Here is a 21,643-nt window from a genome sequence, read left to right on the forward strand (position 1 = left end):
CAATCAAGTTTTGGCTTCTCATTTTGTTATTCTCTATTTCATTACTTTCCACTCAAATCTTTACCATTTCCTTTCTTCTGCTTTTGTTAGGTGTATCTTGATCTCTTTTTCCAGTGGATTAGGGTGAAAGGTTAGATTATTGTCTTGTGATCTTTTTCTTTAATATAGGTGTTTCAAGGTATAAATTTCCCTCTAATCAATTGCTGCATCCCATAAGTTTTGTTATACTGTGTGTCTTTTTTTAAATTTTTTTTTTAAATTTTATTTATTTATTTGAGAGAGAGAGAATGAGAGACAGAGAGCATGAGAGGGAGGAGGGTCAGAGGGAGAAGCAGACTCCCTGCCGAGCAGGGAGCCCGATGCGGGACTCGATCCCGGGACTCCAGGATCATGACCTGAGCAGAAGGCAGTCGCCCAACCAACTGAGCCACCCAGGCGCCCATATACTGTGTGTCTTTATAATCATTCATCTCCAAGTATTTTCTAATTCCCCTTCTGATTCTTGAGTCCTTAGTTATTTAAAGTATATTATTTTATTTTCAATTTCTAACTTGGGTTTTTGTTATTAATTTCTCATTTTATTTCATCATGGTTGAAAAAGATACATTGCATGTTTTCAAATTTTTAAAATTATTGAGGTTTGTTTTGTAAAATATGACATATTCTGGAGAATGTTCAATGTTCACTTGAGAAGAATGTGTGTTCTGGTGTTGGTGGGTAGTGAGTTCTAAAGATGTCTTTTAGGTCAAGTTGACTTCTAGTGCTGTTCAAGTCTTCTATTTCCTAGTTGATTTTCTGTCAAGTTGTTCCGTTCATTATTGAGAGTGAGGTATTGAAGTATCCAACTATTATTTTTGAATTGCCTGTTTTCACTTCAATTCTATCAGTTTTTGCTTCATGTATTTTGGTGGTTCTGTTATTAGGTGCATATATGTTTGTAACTGTCATATCTTCCTGAGGATTGACACTTTTATCCTTGTAAAATACTCCTTTTTATCTCTTGCAACATTTTTATTTTATTTTAAAGTCTATTTTGTCTGATATTACTATAGCTACTCCAGCTTTCCTATGGCTTCTATTTGCATTATGTAACTTTTTCCATTTATTTACATTCAACCTATTACTATCTTTGAATATAAAGTATGTGTCCTATAGTCATCAAATAGTTGGATCTTCTTTTATAATCCGTTCTGACAATCTCTGTCTTTTGGTTGCTTAATCTAGTCACATTTAATGTTATTATTGATATAATTGGATTTATGTCAGCCTTTTTACTTTTTGTTTTATGTTTCCTATCATTTTTTGTTTCTCTATTCCTCTTTTATTGCTTTCTTTTGCAATTAAGCAAATTAATTCTAATATAACATTTGAATTCCTTTAACAATTTTTTTTCAGTATTATTTGGAGCTATTTAAAAAATTTATTTCTAGGACTTATCCTAGTAACTTCTTGAGAAAATTTTCAGCTCTTTTTCTGTGATTCCTTCACTGCATCTGTGTGCTAACTCTCCTTATTCTTACAATAGGGCTGATGCTGAAAGACAATGGAATATGGGTGCTTGCCAAGGCATCACTACTCATGTGTGTGCCCATGTATCCAAGTGCTCATAAGCAAACATGCTAACATGGTGGAACCAGGTTGGTGCTGTAATAAGGAGGTATGCACTCAAAAGTCTTTTAATTAGTCCCCCTTCCCATGGATGTTTGACAGAGAACTAGTCAAAACCTGCTATCATCTGTACTCACGTACAATTAATTCTTTTACAGCCAGTGGAAATTACCATTTGCAGGAAGCAGTCTGTGAACAGCAGACTACCAGCAAACTACCATTGCTTTCTCTTGCTCTCCCCGCAAAGCATGGGCAAATTAATGAAAGGTTTTATCTTTATCATAAAACAACAGTCTCCACAGTGCTGAGAACGCAAACAGTAACATAACAGAAGCATGCTGCAAAGATTAGTGGCAGAGAAAAGTAATGAATAATGTAACAAGATCTTAAACTAGATTATCACACCAAGGTAGCTTGTCAGAACACTGGGTAGCTTATTTGACAATCCATCTTCCTCAGCAGTAGCTGAGTATGTGTTGGCCAGCCTCATTAGAACACTTCCGTGCAGCTCCTGTCCAGCATTCTTATATATTAAATTCATGCCAAAGACAAAGTGGTAATGTATCAATGCTTGAAGTCACAAATCACATGGCACAGTCTACCCGTATCCACAGAAGCCAAGAGATATTGACTTGGGGTTATCAAAAATAAATAAATGCATAACATAAAACAAAACAAAACTGTTTTTCCATTATAAACATTTATTTCACCAGAGAAGCATTTTAAGTACTCATAGAAATTTCCACTAAATATTCAAACAGCAGAAAACTGTTTTGGAGTAATTAAGACAGCATCTCTCTAGGCCCAAGCTAAATTAGTTGAAACAAATAAACAAAACTATGTAGTTCGACTAGCCATTATATTAGCTGGGTCTAAAACTTAGGGTATCTCTATCATGGCATACAAGTGTTTTCTGAAATATTTATATTCCCAGTAATATTTTGTCAGAATAAAGGCCACTTAGTTATGCCAAAGTCCTCTGCTAAGCATGCTAAGTACTACACAGGAAAAGGAGTGGAGGGTAATAAACTTTACATAGAAAGGTGTGATCTGAATAGAATTCAGTCCAAGGTCAAGAGGCCCAAATTTGGTTGGCTCTTTCTAAACCAGAATATCTAAGTCTGGTTCACAAAGCAAAAACTCATTCCAGTTGAGCATGACTACATCATGCAATTCCATCCTGCTAAGCTTTGTGTGATTACCTGGTGTAGACAGACATGAGTGGCCAAAAGACAGAGCCACAAAACAGTGGTTCATCCTGGATGTTGCACAAGTAATTCTCCACTGAATTATGCTTGGGGTCAAGAGTGCAGTTTGCTTGTCTGTTTAGAAAAAATTCTCCAGAGTCTAAAAAAAATAAAGACATTGTGTGCTTCCCAGGTAGGCCTTATACTTACCGTCCAAGGTGAATCATAAAGGCAGATTTAGCATGCTCAGCTAAGAGAGACTGTAGCAGCACAAAAATCTCTTAACAATCCGATGGTTGATTTCTCTTCTGTGGGTCAGTGACTGACTTGAGTTTTATAGAATCTAGAACACTCACCATCCTGAATCTATTAACACCATTCATTATAATATTTCTAATGAATTATTAAAATTGAAATTTCTCTGAAGTTATATGCTTATAACTGTCAGCCTTTGCTAACAAATTTCTTATAATGGCCATCTTTGAGATGGACTCAAGTGAATTTTACCTCAGAAGTTTTTACCAAATTAAAGATATCTTAATTTACTGAATTTCCTTTTGAAACTCAACCTCAGCTATTAAGGACTGGAGTCCTCAATTTGATCTCTTTCTTAAGCAGTGTAACAATTAGGGTTTAACCAGAGAAGTAGAACCAGTAAGATCTACATCCGTATTTCTATCAATGTCTGTATTAATGTATCTTATCTCCCAAATAGGGGATGTGTTATAGGGATTGGACCTTACACAATTGGCTTCTGCCCTGGGGCTGGACCTAAAGTGAGCAAGGCAGGCAAATAACAATTGTTAAATATTCAGGAATTTTGTTAAACCATTGTTAGCTGGTACCATCACTCCCCTGGGAATATGGACATGAAGTGGGTGAGAACAAGAACAAACTGGAAGCAGTGAGAATGTGCTGACAACCCTGAGGACAAGCTGGAACCCATGTCAGTCTTTGCCTTGAAGCAGCCAAATTTGATGATGCAGGTGGAATTAAGCACACACCTGGCGCAGGAGTGGAGATGCCAAAGGAGGAAAAATAATGATTGCTGGAAGAGAAGGGGACCCCATGTTGAGCCTCACTTGGCCAATAAAGGTGAGGCAGCAGATGTATAGTAAGTGCATGAATAGTAACAGTGCCAGATGCCACACTGACTTGCCAAGTGTGAACATGGCTTCTGTTTCACTTCTACCTTCCAAATCTTGAATGTCTCTTGTGGTCAGTTCTTATCCATAACCAGACAGACAGAAGAATTCTGGAAGACATCATTCTGAATAAGCTAAACCGACACAGTAGGAAGTCACCACAATGGGAGGCAAGTGTCTTTAGCTCAAATACTCCACTAATGAGTTTATGTGTCACAATTTAGGTTTTTTGTTTTTTGTTTTTAAATGGATAGAACAGATATTTATCCTCCTGTCAAAAACTGGAGGTTAGTTATCCTACTTTAAACTGATGGTGTGGTTTCTGTTTCAAATAACAAAGAGCTTCACGCCGAGATCAGCAAAAATTGGCATACAGCTTTTGGAAATCAAACTTCTCTTTTCAATCAAAGATCTTATAATTTTAGATTTAGGTAATCTATCCTCAGAAAACATTTAAAAATTGAAATAAAAAAATAATCATTATACACTGAATATTCATTGTCTTGATTTTAACAATACTTAAAAAATGAGTAACTATCCACTAGCTGGAATATGGCAGGATGCAATAAGTAGCCATAAAATACTATTGATATAGAAAGTAGACCAAACTACATATATAGACACATATATATGTACATATATACATACATATATGAAGTATTTTAAGAAAAAATTTTATGAAAGTTTCCAAAATGATTCTACTTGTGTTAAATAGCTATAGAAACTTATACCTAGAAAAATATTTGACTAGTTGACATTAACATAGCTTTTTTGAGCAGGTTAACTTTTCTTCTTTCTACTTTTCTGTAGTTTTCTGTTAGAAAAATTCTTATCAATTCCTGTATTTTTTTTTTAAAGATTTTATTTATTTATTTGAGAGAGAGAGAATGAGAGAGAGCACATGAGAGGGGGGAGGGTCAGAGGGAGAAGCAGACTCCCTGCCGAGCAGGGAGCCCAATGCAGGACTCGATCCAGGGACTCCAGGATCATGACCTGAGCCAAAGGCAGTCGCTTAACCAACTGAGCCACCCAGGCGCCCAATTCCTGTATTTTTTAATGGTTCCAAACAGTTTTCTAAATTAACATAAGTAACAATGGATGCATTTGAGATTAAGTCAGGGGACTAGTGTTTATTCAGAGCATACTATGCACTGGGCATTTCCTGTATATTATATAATTTGATGTATGGTTTAAAAGCAAAAAACTATATTTGTCTACAAAAGGCAGTGCACCTTAGTAGCTAAGCCTTGTCATTCAAGTCAGATTTCTAGAATTTCATACCCCTCGCCTTCCACTTCCTAGATGTGTGATACTGAATAAATCATTTAACTTCTCTGTGCTCTTCTGTTAAAATGGTGGCAATAATAAACCACACAGGTTGCTGTGTGGGTTCAGTGAGTTCCTATATACAAAGCATTTAAACGAAGGCCTGACTTATACTAAGTACCACACAGGTGCTATTATTTACTGATATTATTATTATATGGGATAAAAAGATACATTAATTCATATTTTCTCTTTAATTTGGATTAATGAGATTGTTCTGAAGAATTCTACACATATGTTATTTGGCTAGTTCTAACAGTTCCTTTCAAAAAGTATACAAACATGTACTTAGGGGCACCTGGGTGTATCAGTCAGTTAAGAGTCTGCCTTCGGCTCAAGTCCTGATCCCCGGGTCCTGGGATCGAGCCCCATGTCGGTGTCCTCAGGCTCCCTGCTCAGCGGGGAGTCTGCTTCTCCTTCGCCCTCTGCCCCCCCTCACTCGTACATGTTCTCTTTTTCTCTTATAAATAAATAAAATCTTTTTTTAAAAGATGTATTTGCATTTATCCAACAATCTTAACTCATAAATATCACACCCGGTTATAAGCAATAGAGAATATGGCAAATTCAGAATTATGTTATGGTCATTATCTTGTCTGAACCAAACTTTGCCAACAAATCACAGGACTAATTCTCTCTTTTTCATTTCCTTTCTTCTGCTGATGTGCTTTGTAATCAAGAACAATTCCAAACATGTTTACTAATTTTTTCACTGGATCCAAGAAAGGAGAAGGAGAAATCCCCAAGATGCTATTGGTGTAATGGCTTACTCTTAGCCTCAGTGCCCCATGGAGACTTTGGGAACAAGTTGTGTGGTCACAGTCTCAAATGTCCCCATTTGATGGCTGATATGTCCATACCTCATTAGAACTAGTAAACAATGAGACCTGCTCAGTGAAAATGAACATAAGCCCTAAAGCAGACCAGAAAAAAAAAAAATGCAAAATAGGTGAGGTAGTAAGCACAGGTTCCCCACCACTGAATATTCTTTTACATTCCTCATTTTTGGATTTACCTTCAAATCTCTGCTTGTAGCAGTTCTTCCAGGAGCCCACAGATCCTTTTTAGATGAATCTAGGAAAGGGGGATAAACAGTTATCTACCAGTTTATTTTATAAGGGTGCAAGGCCTATAAAGTGCACATTAATAATTAAAAAAAAAAAAAAAAACTCAAGGCAGGTCTGTTTTGCTCACTATTATTTTCCTGCCATGCTTTTTTGAAGTTTTCTCCAGCAGCATCAGGTTTGCAAAACCACAAGGGAATAACACTTTTTTTTTTTTTAAAGCGACACTTTTTTGAGAAAAACAATTTTGGAAGAGTATTAGAAGTTTGAATGCAATGGTATAGAGGCATGCGTTTTAATTCAGGCTTCATCATTTATTAGCAATTATGAAATTGCTTGAACTTGCTGAACCTCAATCTACTCATATGTACATTGAGGAAAATAGTGCCTGTCCAATGGAGTAGTTAAGAAAACAAAGTTAACTTATCTTTGTAAACACCTAACATATTCAGTGGTTACCCAGTTGATGCTAGTTCCCTTCATTTAGCTTAGATATAGTATCAGTATCACTTGAGAATCCTCATTTTTCTTTCCTTAGTCCTCTATGATGATTCATCTTGGAAATTTTTAAAGCACTTGCCTATCTTTTTGTCCCTCTGTCCTCTGTTTTCTTTTGCTGGACTAATATAGTGGATATTAGACCTCATGCATAGACCCTCTAATTTTCTTTCCAGTTTTCTCTTATTTTCTGACTTTGTATTTTTATATAATGTTTTAGGAGATTTCTTCAAGTTCTTCTTCTACCTCTTGTGTTGATTATTTGAAATTTTGCTATTGTGTATATTTTTTCATTTCCATGAACTCTTTTTGTACTCTGATTGTTTTCTTTACTTTGGTATTTTTGTTTCCTATTCTGGTTGCATGGATACAATCCCTTCTCTTACCTTTCTGGAAACATTAATGATAAAGTCTTATTTTAGATGTTTTATTCTGCTTCCTAGATTTTCTCTCTTTTTGCTTTCATTTCCTTTGTGATCTTAGGTTGTATTTTTCTTCATTCTCTAGCTCTCATATTTGAGACATCCACCAATATCTTTGATTATTGGTTTTCCATTTATGTTAAAGACTGAGGCACTAAACTGCCTATTGGAAGTTCTGTGTCTGTGGTGGAAGAGGGAGGATTGATTCTGGGCTTCCTCAAGTAGTGGTAAGGTAGGGATGAAACATTTTTGTTATGCCCTTAACTGAGGAGATATAAGCCCACCTACCTAATTTCAAGAGCTAGCATTCACAGCTCAGCACCCTATTTGCTCTCCTTGCATTCTCTGTTGTTTCGTTTCTTTGTAGAATTAGTCTCTTGCCCTTCTGGGTTAGACCTTGTTATGTGGGGTTTGGAGCAGAGCCAGGGACCTAACTACTCTCCATACAAATTTTAAAACAGTCCTCCAGGTTCATAGCTGTAGCAGTGCTACTAAGTCATTAATCCTCAACCATTCTGCATCTTCCAAAAGAGAGGCACCATCTCCCATCCACTATCTGCTCTCCATTTCTGTCTTACAGTCATTATAGTGGGAAAAAGATAAACGCGTGTGTTTGATCTATAATCTTCACCTGGAAATATCTTCCTGAGGTTTTCCTACCACTGCATATTGCAGAGGAAATATCTACGCAAATCATGGTTGTAAACCAATCAAATGCCTAATGTTTACAAAAGTTCAGGTCAAGGAGAACTAGGTGGTACTTCCTCTCTCTCCCTTTATCACTGATGGCGAGGTTGAGGTTATTCATGAATTCTTACCAGTCCAGGATATATGTTATCTGTGACAATTAAATGCTACTGTGGTGTGCAGCCTCCAGGGATGAGAGAATTTGATAATTCTTCAAACATCTTGTAGCAAGTGAGCAAGATAGACAAGAAAACCAAATAAGCTGAGACTAAAATTTAATATGGCTAATATGAGGTTTGAAAGCACTTGAGGCCACAGAATTGCAGTAAGGAGCCATTCAGCCCACACTGAGGCAAACATCATAGGTACAAGACAGATGTTGTATTAGTTATCTATTGCTGCATAACAAATGATTCCAAAACTTAGTGCTTACAAGAACAGTAAATGTGTATTGTCTTTCACAGTTTCTGGACCAGGAATTCAGGAGTGGCTTGGCTGGGCAGAGTTAGCTCAAGATTTACTTTGAGATTTAGTTAGATGTTGACTAGGGCTGCAATCATCTGAAGACTTGACTACGGCTGGAGGATTGGCTTTCCAGGTAACTCACATGGCTGCCAAACTAGTCCTGGCTGTGAGCGGGAGGCTTTGGGTCTTCTCCCTCTAGGCCTCTTGAGTGTCCTCACTACATGGTATCTATTATTCCTCAGGACAAACAATCTAAGAGAACAGAACAGAAGCCCCAAGTGGCTTTAATGATGAGTCTTAGAAGTTGTACATGGTCAGCCCTGACCAGTCCCAATTCAGTGTGGAGGGAGACTGGCAAAGGTGTAAATACCATAAGGTAAGATCATTAGGAGCTAATTACAACAGATTTCATGTCCTTCTATGGATATGGAGAGGTGATATGGAGCTAATGGGAGCAGTGGAGGAGGTTAGGGGTTGGTGATAAATGCTATCGAGTAAAGAAAGAGGCACGGTGTGTGCAAAGGCTCCAACATAAAAGCCAAGGAGGTGCTGGACAGTCTGACATGGGAGAAGCTCATCATGGGTAGTGACTGCAGCAGGAAGTGAATCTATAAAGGTCGACAAGGACCAGGTTGTGAAGTTCTCAGCTTCCACAGGCCAATCAGAAGGGTGTCCTCAGTGCGAGAGAACTATGATGACTGAAAGACATGGGACATTTTAAAGACAGGGAGATGGTAGGAAGTGGGACAAACATCAGAAAATGTCTGCGTCTTTCTCTATGCTACCTTCGCTTTTGCTTCCTTTTGGTGTTATTGAAAGTTGGTGATGAGTGTTCTGAGGTTATAGGAGTCTTTGAAGAAATGTTGTATGAAATATTCAAGAATCACTTACACCTTAAGAAATCAGCCTGTAGGAATGTCACAATGCTGTTTAACAGATGTGAACACATTTTATTAAAGGTGAACTGGGGAACCTCTGCTCCTCCAGCAGAGCCAGTATTTATTTTTTCCTTATTAGTTATCTCAGTTAGCACTCTGAAAAATGAAAGGGCCATCTGGCTTGGAATAGAGACCAGAATGGAAAGGCTCTGAAGTTCATGGGATCTGCTTTTAGTATTCTAATGAGATTTAGAATGCTGAGGGTATCCACATGGACAGATTGGGCTCAGGAAAATGTATGGTGGTTGCATCTTTGTCTCTCCCATCTGTCTCTCTCTTATCTCTGTCTCTTGCTCTCTCTGTCTCTGTTTCTGTCTTACAAAGTATCTTGTAAGAATCAGCTAACAAGATAGTTTCCAAGCTGTTATGTGTCTAAAAGGAAAGTGAATTAGAAAAAAGCCTGATCCGTTCCAGTCAGTTCTATGAACAGGGCAGAAGAACCCTTGCTTCTTCTAGCATGTCAGTCCTTCCCTCATAGAAGCCAATATTCCCATCGCTTTCTACCAAATCCTGCTTTTATAAATGGAATGGAGGAGGGGAAAAGCACAGTTAACCAAGGGTGTTAGCCACAGCTCTGCCACTGGCTAATGGCCAGGTCATGTGACCTCTTCCTCCTAGCTTTTTCATTTTAAGCTCCCTTTTAGCCGCTCTGTCAATCTGTGTTTACATAGACAATGGAGCGGTGATACTTTCCTGATTAAGAAAAGGCATGTGTAGGGGCTCCTGGGTGGCTCAGTCGTTAAGTGTCTGCCTTCGGCTCAGGTCATGATCCCAGGGTCCTGGGATTGAGCCCTGCATCAGGCTCTGTGCTCAGCAGGAAGCCTGCTTCTCCCTCTCCCACTCCCCCTGCTTGTGTTCCTTCTCTTGCTGTGTCTTTCTCTGTCAAATAAATAAATAAAATCTTAAAAAAAAAAAGGCATGTGTAAAGGCATACAATGTAGATGGTCATTATCTGTTTGCTGATGATCAAATTGTCTGCTATAAATTTTTTTTTAAAGATTTTATTTATTTATTTATTTGAGAGAGAGAGAGAGAGAGAAACAGCACGAGATGGGAGAGGGTCAGAGGGAGAAGCAGGCTCCCCGCTGAGCTGGGAGCCCGATGTGGGACTCGATCCCGGGACTCCAGGATCATGACCTGAGCCGAAGGCAGTCGCCCAACCAACTGAGCCACCCAGGCGCCCTCTGCTATAAATTTTAAAAGACCAGATTATGATGTTAGCAGGCAATGCAGGGGACAGGGTTCCCTAGAGATTATAGAGCAGATAATTTTTGGCAGGAGTGGAAGGAAGTAAGATACAGTTTTTGAGACACTGCTCAAAGAATAAAACTGAGGGGTAGTGATTTGATTAAGGAGTCCTGAGATTCTGGAAGCACAATGACATTATTGAGTGAAAAAGCAGAGGACCGCTAATAACCAATTTGATTACTTTATAACTTTGCCTTGAGCAGGCCAATAATATGAATACTAAAGATAGCTAAAGTAGCTGACAGCCTGACGACTTTCTCTGACCCTACCTGGCATTAGTCTTATAGCTATGCTTTCAAGACATAAAATTTTCTAATGTATGTGGTATTTAGAGATGTCACTTGTGACAGAATGAACAGAGTTAATAAAACAATAACAAAATTAAAGGTGAACTAGAAAAGTTTTCAGAAAGCCATGTCTGGGAATATGGATTATTTTTAATTTAATCAGAGGTAGAATGAATCATGCTATGAAGAGGGATTTTCAGATTCATGGCAATCAATTTATACCATCTGAGCCTCCACAAAAAGATCTACCTAAGGCTTCAGAAAGGAGATTCTAGAGAGCCAGTCCCATCAAAATATTAATAATATAAGTCAGGAATGTACAGCTGAATGTTAAAAATAAAATCTCTTTGTTATTTCATGAATATAAAGACATGTAGTCATCTGGAATGATTAGTATCAGAATCACAAAAAAGATCTCTGTAAGAAGAGGTAGCTTTTTGGAAATCTAGCCAAAGAAGTTTTTAATGGATTTTTTCCTAATTATGTTAGATATTAATACACATTGTTAATAACTGAAAATATAAGGAGTATAGAGAGGAAAATAAAAATTACCCCCTACTGCTATCAACAGTTTGGGTCTTCTTTTTCCTGCAAAGTGGTAAACTTGACTATATTAGACACTAAGGATTAAGCCATTTGTGTTTTGTGAATTATTCATATTTTCATATGTTTCATAAATATACATTTTTTTTCATAAAAAATGTTCTGTTTAAAACTGCAGTTGACTATGGGAACAGTAATTTTTCTATAATGTTATTCTGTCAACACGAACAGTAAATTCTTGTTTTCTAAATTGTTATTTATTTTATTCTATTTAAATATAAATTATAGGTATTAAAGGTATGCAGCATGATTATTTGATATACATATACATAGTGAAATGATTACTACAGTCAAGCTAATTAACATTTCATCTCTTTACAGAGTTACCATTTGTGCACGTGTGTGTGTGTGTGGTGAGGGCTCTACTCTTTTAGCAAATTTCCAGTATTCGATGCAGAAGTATTAAGCATAGTCAACATGCTGTATATTAGATCTGTAGACTTATTTATCCTATGTAATGCAAATTCTTGTTTAAAGTATTCTAGACACTATTGTTAGAGACTTCCAAGTATAGCATGATTAATTTTGCCTAAAAGATTTCTGATATTTAAGGTGTACTTCTTAGTAAAGAATACATGACTAGTATGTGAAAAGCATATATAGGCCCTATACTCTGGGAAGTTTGATATGAATGTATGACCTGACTTTAAGCTTATCTGTTGAGTTCTCCCAAGGTCAGAGATTTTCTCAGCACTCCTGTCAGGTCAAAAATTAAACTGTAAGATCTTAACAAAGCAGAGCTGCACCTGAGAGCAACCTGGAAGTATGAACAGGGAATTTTAACATCCAATTACTTTCCCTCCATCCTGGGGCTGGTTCTTGGCCTCTAATCTGCCATCTTTCCATTCCAGAGCCTTTGTTTGAGGGTATGCCCTTGAGTCATGTCTTCCTTTCCTTCACATCAACTACTGGGAACATGTGTTCATAAAGGAATCATCACTTTCACAGCAATTGGGTAGAGTAAATATTTCAGTTGAACCAAATAGATTTTGTTTTCCATTACTTAGTGAAAAACTCTCCTTCTGTGGGGCTCAGGTAGCCTGAAGATAAGGCCTTGCCCTCATCATGCTGACCCAAACTAGCGAGGCTGACCACATACAGAATAGTGTTGCAATGTGGTGATAGAAGAAAGAAGGGAAAGGTCCTTAACTCACAGTAAAAGTGAGAGAAAAAGCAGGGTGCCTGGGTGGCTCAGATGGTTAAGTGTCTGCCTTTGGCTCAGGTCATGACCCCAGGGTCCTGGGATCCAGCCCCACATCAGGCTCCTGGCTTAGCAGGGAGCCTGCTTCTTCCTCTCCCTCTGCCTCTCTCCCTGCTCTCTCTCTCTGTATCTCTGTGTCTCAAATGAATAAATACAATCTTAAAAAAAAAAAGTGAGAGAAAAAGTGATCCCCAGAACCATCCAAACTTCTCTGATTACATTAGCTTGATGTCTTTTATTAAAAGACATATATATTTATATTATATATATAATGTACTTATTATATATTATATATAATATACTTGTATATATGCATTATATATATATAATATACTTGTGTATATATATATATAATATACTTGTGTATATATATATAATATACATATATATATATATATATATATACTGAACGGTCTACTACTCAGCCATCAAAAACATGAAATCTTGCCATTTGCAACGATATTGATAGAACTAAAGGGTATTATGCTAACTGAATTAAGTCAATCAGAGAAAGACAATTATCATATGATCTCACTCATATGTGGAATTTAAGAAACAAAACAGGATCATAGGGGAAGGGAAGGAAAAATAAAACAAGACAAAATCATAGAGGGAGACAAACCTCTTATGAGACCCTTAATCATAGGAAACAACTTGAGTGTTGCTGGGGGTAAGGATGGGGTAACTGGGTGATGGACACTGGGGAGGGCGTGTGATGCAATGAGCACTGGGTATTATATGGATCTGATGAATCACTGAACTCTACATCTGAAACTAATAATACATTATATTTAATTAATTGAATTTAAATTTAAAAAATAAATACTAAAAATAAATAAAGATGGCTGCTAAGAACAGTGTTTTGTTTTGTTGTTGTTTGTGTTTTTTTGATTGTTTTTCTCTAAGGAATCATGTGAAAAGAAACACTGCTGGTTGGTATCCTGTAAGACAATTGTTTTTACAAATGTGGCTGGTTAAAAACAACAACAAAAAAGTCTACATAGTTTTCAGTTTATTGCTCCTCTGTGACTTGATTTAGCTGAACTAATGAAAAAAGAAATCCAATAATAATTTAGCAAGATAGCAACTTTTTTACCTAGAAAACTTTCTTACATTACTAATAGGAAAGTCAAATAGTAAATGTACTTCTAATGACCCACTGAATGAAAAGAAAGTTTAGTTTTCTTGTCTGTTTTGGTCTTTTGTACCTCACTAGCTTGTCACATGAGTAGCTGTGCACAAGACCTCAGAGCTCAGGACTTATCTCTGGAATGTTCAGTGACATGTGTAGGCCTATATGACCCCTAATAATAATGATAAAATAGAAGAAGTTCCTAGATACCGAATGAAGCATTTGTTTCCGTGAGGACTGAGCTATGTCATTACCACTTCTGTGTAAGTGAAAATCTTGCAAAACAATATCTAACTGGTGTTCCCAGCAGGCAACAACTCCACCCAGCACATCAAACAATTAATGTGAAAGTGTATATATAGGTCTCAGGGAAATATTGAATGACCCCTGTATCTTTACACCATATTGTGTTACAGCTTTCACAATGAATTGCTAAAAAAAATGTCATACTCAATCAAGTCATTCAAAATTGCAGCCAAGTCCATCAACTGTCTTGGATTCCCCACATATATTTTAATATTATGCTCTTTCCCCCCTCAAAACCACAACGTTCTAAGGCAAAGGGGATGTAACTGAAAGAGGTATTGGGGAAGTTTGCTGGCCATGAAGACTGACCCAAACACAAACCATTAATTCTTTATTATGTCTGTAGAGTAGCAAGATTGTTTAGTATCAGTCCAGTATTTTACAATGTTTTATTTAAGGAACTTTTACATCCATCACTTCACCAACCTCACTGAGTCTACATAAAGGAGGTAGGATAGATATCATCTTTTAAATTATAAGAACAATGTATTCAAGAATTTCATGACTTGCTCAGGTTCTAAAGGAAGATGAGAATCTAGATCTCTCATCTCCTTCCCCAGAGAGCAATGGTAGCATGAGGAAGTAGTTCTCATTAATAAATGGACAACATACCTGTCATCACAACCTAAATGTAATATCCCAGTCCCTTAGCTAACATAATCCTGTAAAATTCCATTATTTCTTGAAAATAAATATAGGGGCGCCTGGGTAGCTCAGTTGGTTAGGTGTCTGCCTTTGGCTCAGGTCATGGTCCTGGTGTCCCGGGGTCGAGCCCTGCATCAGACTCCATGCTCAGCGGGGAGTCTGATTCTCCCTCTCCCTCTGCCTGCCTGTCTGCCTACTTGTGATCTCTCTCTCTCTGTCAAATAAATAAATAAAATCTTTAAAAAAGAAAATTTGTTAAGCTTGTGACGTGCTGAGCACTGTTCAAAGTACTTTGTAAATAATTTCCATGGGCAAGTCTGGGCTTAGTTGTTGATGTCTTAGAATGGGAGAGTTTAAATAAGGGGTCTGTTGAAGACCCTTCCACCTTTAAGATGACATGATTCAATGACTTGAGATTCCAGATTGAAACATAAGACCAAACTAAAAACTCACATCTTTCCTGAAAGCAAGCTATTAAGTCAACCATATCTTTCCCATTTTGCACACACCTGTCTTTGAATGTACTTATCCCACTGTCACCTGTCATGGTCAAAGCATCCTTAATTGGGCAAAGCTGATGCTCATATATTTGGATTAAATGTCACCACAGAATACTAATTTCATCCCTGGACCAATGATTTCCTATGTGCTCTTTCTTCTCTTGAAACCATCTGGATCTAATTAATGCCTTATATCTTCAATTACCCAACAGTCCCCACCTACAACATAAACATCAAGAGGGTAAAATTTTGCCTATTTTGTTTATTGCTGAATCACCAACACCTAAAATTGTGCGTGGAAATGTAAGCAGCTCAATAAATATTTATTGAATAAATAACTGGTTTACAAGCTGATTATTCTAGAGGTGCCTGGGTGGCTCAGTTGGTTAAGCATTCAACTCTTGATTTTGGCTCAGGTCATGATCTCAAGGTCCTGAGATTCAGCCCCACACCACAAGGCTCCACCCTGGGCATGGAGCCTGCTTAAGATTCTCTTTCCCTCTCCTTCTGCCCCTCCCCATGCTGTGTGTACTTTCTCTCTCACTCTCTCTCTCTCAAATAAAACAAAACAAAACAAAAAACAAAAAAACTGATTACTCTTAAATCAGAGATGGGAAGACCAACCAATGCTCTGAATTATTTATCAGTTTCTATTTTCAACCTACTACCTGAGTTAGTCTGGGTTAAAGAATTTAACAAAGGTAAGAATCTCATGTTGTAACATAAAGCTAGCCATTTACAAAGCATTTATAAGAGACACACCCTGAATATCAAAATGTTTAAATTTAGGTATAGCACAGATTTCCCACAGGCCTCACCTCCCATGGCAGGAGTAGGGACGGTGATCATGCTAATCTTGCGATCCTCCCATGCATTATGTAGGCCTTAATCCCCCCAGTGCCAGTCCACAATATGATAAGGGCAGAGCTGAAAATAGTGCTTCTTTTTTCCTCTTTTTTTTCTGTATGATCTACAGTTTCCTCACCTTGTGAAATTATGCTTAATGATTAATCCTGTCTAATTATAAGGTGCTTTGGATAAAATTGAGGATAAAATTAGATAATTGATAGAATGTCCTTTGAAATGTGAACTGTGAGACATTCAATCCTATGCCTTTCCACAAGTATGTAGTGGCTTTTATTCAAATCAAAGTATGGTTCTCAGCATTTCTGTGCATGACACAGAAATGTTCTCTAAGCTATGTTGCAGGATTTCTTTTTCTTTAGTGCCCATGGTTCTTGGTCACACCGCTTCAAAGAATGAAGAGGTTGACTAGACAAAGAGTGGTGGGCAGCAAAGCAAAGTTCTAAGTCTAAGGGCTTTTATGAGATTGTTGGAGGACTGTTTCAACCTGACCAAGCCTCCATGCTCCCATCACCCAATCAGGTTTTTGTCTACGTGCTCACCTACTTATCAGGTAGTTGTTTACTGTGGGAAAGGGTGGAGGGCTCCTTCCAGGGTGGTGTAAAATCGTTTTAAGGGTAGTTTCCTCTTAGGGTGGGGCCCCTTGTCCCTGCCTGCCTTTCTTCTGACTATCCTTCATTAGCTAGACCTGAACCCTTCTTGCCACTACCTCCTACCACATGTCTTTTCCATTGCCCATGATGTGCAGTCTAAAACTTTAACCAGGGATCACTGTTTATGGCTCAGGAGTTGTCATCTGAGAACACACTATTTTCATGTTACATAGTCAGTAATAATAACTGCTATAATCCACAGTGATAGGTAATGCCAATGTGTGCCTAACATGGAGCTTGGGAAACATAATCTAAGAACGGAAAGATTTCCTGGAAGAGGAAGAAGAGGATGTGACTGGAAAGTTCAGGATTGACAGGTGTTCCTATAATGGGTTGTAGATAAGGGGGGAGAGTTAGTTCTGGGCAGCCCTAACATGATGGTGAGGTCTCAGGGATCTGAGTGGATAGAAATAGAAAGGTCTCCAGGTGTACTTTTATTAAACTCTAACTTGGGCAAACCAAGTGTCCCTTTGGATTAAAGTTTTAGCATGGTCTATGTGCTTCTGGGCATGTGGAAAGTCTGAAGATGTTTTTTCACCCTTTTCAATTGGGACAGCAGTTTATAAATCCTGTTATCCAGAGAGAGAGAAATGAGGCTGAAAATATCTAACAAACTTGTTGAGGGCACCTCATTGATTGAATAGATCTTAGAACTGAAGTCTCCAAATGCCATCTTATGCCCATGCAACCACTCGCTTGATTTCATTTGGACCACAAAAGCCTACCATTGCCAGGATTGAGCACAGACTGCTGTTTAACTATCTGTGCAAGGGCTTTGCAGCCTTCCAGATCCCACCTGTTTAATTTGTGCTCCTGTTCCCTCCTCCTCATTTCAGCCGGTATATCCAACACTGAAGAGAGGAAAATGAACTCGTAATGAAGCCCATGAACCCCAGCGAGTACCACCTGTCTCTAGAGAGTATTTGAGAGAAAACTATGCAAGCTTTAAATTGTTCCTCAGAATTTAATTATTGAAAAGCACTTAAAAATCTTGGTTTGGGGACGTTCTCTACTCATCAATGCATTTTTATGACTTCACACAAAAGCTATTCTCAGAAATGGAGCAAAGACATTAAGATGAGTCTTTAAAAAAATAGTGCATTTTTATGGTGTTGTATTTAACAAGCATTTATTGAGTATTCAATAGGTCCAGGAACCAGAGAGTAAGCACGTAAAGATAGATCAAATTTTTCATGTTGTCATAGATTTTACAGTTAGTAACAAAGTGATTATGACATGATGAGGTATGTGTTATATCAGTTATTTAAGAGAGAATGCTATTAAGGAAAAAAAAAAGACTAACTGGTGTTAGCATTTCTTTTCTGCACCTCTACCTCCAAGAAAGCAGCCATTGTTCAGTTTCTAAAGGCCAACTGAAGGGGATTCTATTGGATTTGCCTTGTCCGTGGTAGAGGGAGACAATAGACGAGAATTTCTGAGTTAGAGAAGTTAAAGTGGCTGGAAATGAAATTTGAGCTTCTCATGGAGCAAGAATTAGACACCGAGGAGGAAATTGAAGACAGGTGTGCTTCTGGCATCTACCGCTCTGGATGATAGAGTGACAGAAGGATAGCTGTGATGTGCGGCATCTGCAGTCAGCGCTGTGGACCAAAGAGAGATGATGAAAGGACCCATAGTAGAGACCACACCAGACCAGGAACAGGGCTCTTCCTTCCTCTTCTGATGACAGGTAAGTCCCGGTTTCTTGTATACCTCACCATAGGAAGGGGAAGACTCTGAAATAGCTCAGATTAAATAATCTGTCATTCAGATGAAAAGGGGGCTCTGTAAACAAATTAAGTATGATTAGAATAAATTAAAACAGATATTTCTTTTTTTTTTTTTGAAGATTTTATTTATTTATTTGACACAGAGAGAAAGAGAGAGAGAGTACAAGCAGGGGAGCAGCAAGGAGAGGGAGAAGCAGGCTCCTGCTGAGCAGAGAGCCTGATGTGGGGCTCGATCCCAGGACCCTGGGATCATGACCTGAGCAGAAGGCAGACACTTAACCAACTGAGCCATCCAGATGCCCCCAAACAGAGATATTTCTTGCACTTGAGGTTTGGATAAATGAAACCTTGTCTGTGGCTCCTCCTTGTTCACCTTCACCATCCTTGTGGTTTCCGGTGTGTGTTTATACCCCTTCTGTTCTATCTAAATTTTGCAGGATTTTGTCCACAGAATGAGTCAGGGCTCCCTGACTGCAAGCAACAAAAATTCAGCCTTAGTGCATTTAAGCAAAATGAGATCCCTTAGAAGGATATCAGGAGCTGAACTGAATAGGCTAGAGGAACAAGGCAGGAAGCAAGGCAGTTGCAGAAGTAAGAAGCAGAATCACAGTCCCAATTGCTCAGCACACATTCATGGGGACAAAGTGGATACCAGGCATTTTAGTCCTTTTATTCTTCTAAGTTTCAAGTCCCAGAGAAGAAACCCCCAAGTGGCCTATGATCAACTTTTTGCTAGGACAAGTCCCCTGAATTACTGACTTCCAGACTTATTCTACTGCAGAAGAACTACTTCTTCAAAACAAAGTCAGGGTGTTGTTTGGAAAGAGAAATTGATGGTGGCTGAGTTATAGAGAATAACTATGTGGCACATCTTCATGGCTTGGCTCATTGCCAGCTACCTGCCCTGTGCATCTACTCCCAAGCCTGCTGTCCACTATAGTCTGCTCAGCTCACTGCTCTTCTTTTTTTTTTTTTTTCAGTGTTGGCATAATCTCAGAGCTTTGGCTTTTCTCATCATACTCTACATTGTATATCATAGGATTGTTATAATAAGAAAACAATAAAACACAGACAAAAGGTATAGTATAGCTTGAAGTCTGAAATAATGTAATAAATACTAGATGTTATCTGAAGTCAATTAACTTGAATATAATCTTATTTTGGACCCTCTAGGTTCTGAATTGTGCTAGAAAGATCTGTGTAGGCTCCAGTCAACTGGACAAGCAGTTTACTCTCTAAGGGCCTTAAGTTTATTATCTCTACCTCCAGGTCCCATCTCACTAGGTAACAGCCGTGGGTCTCTTCTTAGGACAAGAGCACTTGTGTCTGAGCCAGCTAAATGGGTAAACTGTCCCTGGGGTCTGTGAAGCTGTGCCAAAGTCAGAATATTGAGGAAGAAAATAAATTTAGAAAAAAGTTTAATGTGTAAGTCAGAGAAGGAGTGGTTAATAGTTTGAGCTAATCACTGCATAATTAGCTACCCTCACAGCCTCTCTTCAAGGTTATCACAAGGCATTTCTCTAACTGTAGCCTTGATTCCTCCCCATCAGCTACAGTGTCCCAAGTAGAATGAGCAATTTCCTATGTCCCTTAACCCAGTTCCTACCACATTCCTGACCGGTATCCTAAATGGGATACTTCTACTTGGATTGCTCTAGTGTCATCCTTAGCCTCTGGCTTCAAATCAAGGATGACCCCAAGCTCTGGGGCCTCTATAAACCCATAATGAACTAGATGTCTCCGTCAGTTCCAACTAAATTGAGTTCATGCAAAGGCCAAAAATGGTATGTCCAGGGGCCACCACTACTAGTTTGTTTTAGTCAGAGACTGTGTTAGTATTAGGAGGCAATAAGCAGAAAACACTTGAAAACGCTTAAGAAATTCTTAAATAAATTCAAGTTGATCAAAGTCCCCTCCATATTTCTGCTTTTCTTAAAAACTAATTTTTGCAAAATAATTTACTGCAAGAGTTGCTTCCTTTCAGTCAGACCTCCAACTCACTTCTGAAAAACTTCAATTGGGTTTTTGCTCCCAAAACACCACCAAAACTGCTCTTATAAGGTCAAGAGTAACCCATATTCAAAACCCGAAAGATTCCTCTCTATGCTCAGCCTCCTTCTCAGCTGCAATTCACAGAGCTGAATACTCCAGCCTCCTTAAAGACCTCCTGAAAGGTCACCTACCTCTTTCTTTCCCCTCTATCAGTTCCTTCTTTTCCATCTATATGCTGGTTCCCTGGGTTTGATGCTAGGCCCTTAGTGTTAGTGATTTTATCTATTCTGACTCACGCGTGGGCTACAACAAAGGAATATTTCTCCCTCAAACCAGTCCTCCAGGGCTCCTGGGTGGCTCAGTCAGTTAAGTGTCTGCCTTCAGCTCAGGTCATGATCCCAGGGTCCTGGGATGGAGCCCCACATTGGGCTCCCTGCTCAGTGGAGAGTCTGCTTCTCCCTCTCCCTCTGCCCCCTCCCCTGCTTGTGCGTGCTCTCTCTCTCTCAAAAAATAAAATCTTAAAACAGAACAAAACAAAATCCCCTAAAACCTGTTTTCTGTATGCCAGAGATATTTATAAGCTGCCATTTGATTTCCCCATTTGGAAGTTACACATCCATCTCAAATTAACTGGTCCAAAATGGAAACCCTAATTCTCCTATTTTCTTCCCCATGCTTATTTCTTTTCTATTCTTTCCCACCTAATTAAATGACATCAACCAATACTCAGTTGCTTAAGACAGAAACTTAGCATCATCCTTGACTCTTCTTTTTCCCAAACCCCCAATCTACAATATCAATCAGTAAACCCATCGATTTTACTTGCACAGATTATCTCAAACATATCAATTTACCTCTGTTTCTACTGCCAATGTTTTGGTTGGAGATATTCTCATCTCTGGCCTGGTACATTGAATGTAAAGAGGATTTTTTTTTTCCTCACCTGCAAGTCACTTTCATACTAGTTGGTTTGGGGCAAAACTCCAAAGTTGTCTCCTGCCCCAAGTAAATTTTGGCCCCTCCCTTTCTGTTACTACCTTCTTCCCATCGGTACCTTTAACCCGCTTAGATTCCCAGAAGACTCTGGCTTCCTTCTCCCCAGTGACCACGTCTTCTCACTGTGGCAACCCTCAGAGCCAGAA

The sequence above is a fragment of the Mirounga angustirostris genome, unplaced genomic scaffold, assembly GCF_029215605.1.
Source record: "Mirounga angustirostris isolate CCGP_5_RB_7025 unplaced genomic scaffold, mMirAng1.0.hap1 SCAF_1, whole genome shotgun sequence".
Classification (NCBI taxonomy): domain Eukaryota; kingdom Metazoa; phylum Chordata; class Mammalia; order Carnivora; family Phocidae; genus Mirounga; species Mirounga angustirostris.